This window comes from Mandrillus leucophaeus, unplaced genomic scaffold, assembly GCF_000951045.1.
Source record: "Mandrillus leucophaeus isolate KB7577 unplaced genomic scaffold, Mleu.le_1.0 Scaffold130, whole genome shotgun sequence".
In the NCBI taxonomy this organism is placed as follows: domain Eukaryota; kingdom Metazoa; phylum Chordata; class Mammalia; order Primates; family Cercopithecidae; genus Mandrillus; species Mandrillus leucophaeus.
The window spans coordinates 5,501,180-5,505,596 of NW_012101255.1; the positions used below are offsets into that span (position 1 = coordinate 5,501,180).

The 4,417-nt window shown below is 36.6% G+C and overlaps 1 pseudogene; it reads left to right on the forward strand.

Moving 5' to 3' along the window:
• The first annotated feature begins 1,970 nt into the window (after nucleotides 1-1,970).
• Nucleotides 1,971-2,935, forward strand: LOC105534120 (annotated as a pseudogene).
• The last annotated feature ends 1,482 nt before the right edge of the window (nucleotides 2,936-4,417 follow it).

Consider the following 4,417-nt stretch of genomic DNA (forward strand, 5'->3'; position numbering starts at 1 on the left):
GCTGCACTTGAGATAATAATACATTTACTGATTTCTGTACTTTCTCAACTCTTATTCCAAAATACACTTTCCTTTAAAACTATTCTGTACCTATCTAATTGCTCATTAGCCATCCCCATTCAGAACATCTTTAAAAAATTATGTCCAAATAGAAATTTCTCATTTATCCCCTTCCTTTCATTTCTTTTATTTTTTCAGTATAGCAGCCCAATCAAATTTCTTTTCTTCCAAAATAAAATTCTGAAATTATACTTGATTCTGTCTACTCCCTTATTTCCCACAGAAGGTCGTAATTAAGTCTTGTAAAGCTTACTTAGAAGTGTGAAAGCTCGTCCCTTTCCAGGCGGTTCAGCCATTATTTTCACTCAGTTTCTCTTTAGGATATGGGCAGTCACCTCCCTGCTCATCCTGCCATCTGCAGTCACTATCTCTGTCTCTCAACAACACTGTTCTTCCCCACTGTCTCCCCAGAGATAGAAATGTCCAAAAAATGAATCGAAGCACCTTTCAAAATTCTAGCACAACATTTTTCAACACTTAATCCTCAGTAACTCTGTGACTGTTGGAGATGAGCACTGGTATTTTAAAATCATAAAATGGTTAGAGTTTGGGAATTTTTAAGTTATTAAAAAGGTAAATCCACCTTCATTTGTGAACAGCTACAGTTTTCTCTTGGATATGCCATTTACACTGCGTAAGTGTTTTCTAAGGAAACTGGCACAATGAAATACTAAACATTACTGAATAATGTTCTATAAACCCTCAGGTCATCGGCAGGCTTAAAAATGGATTTGTATCTCATATCTTTGCTTTCAAAGTCCTCCAGTGACTTTACATATATTTTTCTGGTAATTCAGATATCATTGAACTAGAGATTCCATAGTGAAAACCTTTAATACTCTTGAAGAAAAATAAAAAAATAACAGTTTGATACACTAGAAAACTTTTTTCTCTTGCATTTCCTACACACTAAATCTAAAAATCAAATCTTTGCTAAAAGGATTGAGATTTGTGCCCATTATGGTTTTTCAACATCAAATTAAAGTTTTTGTGTTTGCTTCTGGAATAAAAATGCAAAATGACCTGAAATATTTTTAAAATATTCAAATTTTCCAACTGTGCCTAACATGACACATTTTAAACTTCAAAGAAATAGTGATTTATTCAATAAAACAAGTTGTGTGTTTTTGAGCAATGGCTCAAAGGTCCTTTTGCCTATCTGTGCCTCCCATGCCCATCCGTCTTTTAAGTCACCAAGTATCTTATTTTCATTTGTAGGCTTGAATATATTTTCTTCCAATTTGTAGTCTTTAATCACTTAGTTTTTTGTGATTTTGTTTTGTTTTGTCTTTTAGAGACAGGGTCTCTCTCTTTTGGCCACACTGGGATCCAGTGACATGATCATGGCTCATATGACTTCAAACTCCTGGGTTCAAGTGATCGTCTCTCCTGAGTAGCTAGGCCTACAGATGCACACTACCACATCTGGCTAATTTTTCTTATCTTTTGTAGAGACAGAGTCTCACTATGTTGTCCAGGCTGGTCTCAAACTCCTGGCCTAAAGCAATCCTCCTGACTTGGCCTCCCAAAACACTGGCATTACAGGCATGAGCCTCTGTGCCTGGTCAGTCACCTCAGTTTTAATATTGTTTTTCTTAAGAGATAGCTAAAATATTTTCTTTAAAAGTCATCAATATATAGATTCTGAGAATGTGATGTGTGAAAACATTGCCTGTTGAAGTAGAGATAATAGCCATAGTTTTACTGAAAATCAGCACCAGTGTGAAAGAAACACTTGAAAAAAAAGTTCTAAATGAAATTTTTAATAGGAGAGAAAAAATAATCTGTGAAAACACATAACTTTTTCAAATATTAAGAAATATTGCTGAGATATGTTCATCAACTTGCTCCTTTCTGACCATGGACACCGCCAAGGAAGCATCGTTGAAGTCTCTCTTCTCCCTGCCGTCATGTCTAAGTCAGAGTCTCCTAAAGAGCCCAAACAGCTGAGGAAACTCTTCATTGGAGGGTTGAGCTTTGAAACTACTGGTGAGAGCCTGAGGAGCCATTTTGAGCAATGGGGAACGCTCACAGACTGTGTGGTAATGAGAGATCCAAACACCAAGCACGCCATGGGCTTTGGGTTTGCCACCTATGCCACTGTGGAGGAGGTGGATGCAGCCATGATGGCAAGGCCACACAAGGTGGATGGAAAGTTGTGGAACCAAAGAGAGCTGTCTCAAGAGGAGATTCTCAAAGACCAGGTGCCCATTTAACTGTGGAAAAGATATTTGTTGGTGGCATTAAAGAAGACGCTGAAGAACATCACCTAAGAGATGATTTTGAACAGCGTAGAAAAATTGAAGTGATTAAAATCATGACTGACTGAGGCAATGGCAAGGAAAGGGACTTTGACTTTGTAACCACTGATGACCCTGATTCAGTGGATAAGACTGTCATTCAGAAATACCATACTGTGAATGGCCACAATTGTGAAGTTAGGAAAGCCCGGTCAAAGCAGGAGATGGCTTAGTGCTTCTTCCAGCCAAAGAGGTCGAAGTGGTTCTGGAAACTTTGGTTGTGGTCGTGGTGGTGGTTTCGGTGGGAATGACAGCTTTGGTCATGGAGGAAACTTCAGTGGTCATGGTGGCTTTGGTGGCAGCCATGGTGGTGGTAGTGGATATGGTGGCAGTGGGGATGGCTCTAATGGATTTGGTAATGATGGAAGCAATTTTGGAGGTGGTGGAAGCTACAAAGATTTTGGCAATTACAACAATCAGTCTTCAAATTTTGGACCCTGATGGGAGGAAACTTTAGAGACAGAAGCTCTGGCCCCTATGATGGTGGAGGCCAATACTTTGCCAAACCACTAAACCTAGGTAGCTATGGCAGTTCCAGTAGCAGCAGTAGCTATGGCAGTGGCAGAAGATTTTAATTAGGAAACAAAGTTTAGCAGGAGAGGAAAGCCAGAGAAGTGACAGAAAAGCTATAGGTTACTAACAGTTTTGTGAACTCAGACAAGCACAGTGGTGGCAGGGCCCAGCTGTACAGAGAAGACATGTTTTAAATAAATACTCATGTGTATGGGCAAAAACCTCGAGGACTATATTTGTGACTAATTGTATAACAGGTTATTTTAGTTTCTGTTCTGTGGAAAGTGTAAAGCATTCCAACAAAGGTTATATATATGTATATGTGTACACACACACACACACACACATATATTTGCACCCATGCTGTTGATTGCTAAATGTAATAGTCTAATCATGACACAGAATGAATGTCTTTTTTTTAATGTGCTATGTAAAGTTAGTCCACTCTGAAGCCATCTTGGTAAATTTCCTGAACAGTGTGAAGTTAGAATTCCTTCAGGGTGATGCCAGGTTCTATTTGGAATTTACACACAACCTGCTTGGGTGGAGAAGCCATTGTCTTTAGAAACCTTGGTGTAGTTGAATTGATAGTTACTGTTGTGACCACAAGTTTACCATTAAAAGAGATTACCCAAGCAAAATCATGGAATTAATGATTATAAAAATGATTGTTGGCACATCCTATGCAATATATCTAAATTGAATAATTGTACCAGGTAAAATTATAGATGGGAATAAAGTTTGTGTATAATCCATTATCATGTGTAATCAATAAATGATTTCATTCTCTTGAAAAAAAAGAAATACTGCTTTACTATGTATGATACTATGGCTTAAATCAATTTCCTAGATTACTGAGCCTAAATGATGATAATTTTCTTCTCTATCATCATTAAAATATTTACCAAGCCTTTGCTTACATAAGGCACTTAGTAAAAGTAGGCAAAGTTAGTTAGAAAGATAATCCCTGAACACATAGAATTAATTATTAAACAAAAATTTTCCAGGCTGATATAAATAATAACTAAAATGTAGTGAGCACATACCATGTGGCAGCACTGTTCTTTCCATGTAATCTTTTATAGTTATATGCTATTATACATAAAGTTTTGTTTTTCAGATGAGGAAAGATGAGGCACGAAGAGGTTAATCTAATGCCTAAAGTAAGTAATTAGTAAGTGAAACATTTAGGATTCAAACTCAGAGCCCATAATCTTAACCATTATAGTATTCAGCCTCTGAAGAATTAACCTGACTTGATTAGATGCAGTTGATGTTTTTAAATACTAGGTTTAAAAAATGTTTTGTGTGTGCATGTGTGAAATTTTCTATAAGAGAATTAGCTTTAAAGAGACCACACAATATTGCTGTACGTGAAGAAATAGACAGAAACTGGAAACAAAAAATCATAAAATATGCTTTTTACTAGTTGAGGATGTAAGAGTTTAGAGAAAAGTCTATATTAGTATTTTAGAATAAATGACCTTTAAAATAGTATTAATAAATGCACTTATTTTACCTCAACAGTGAAGTTTTCCCAGATT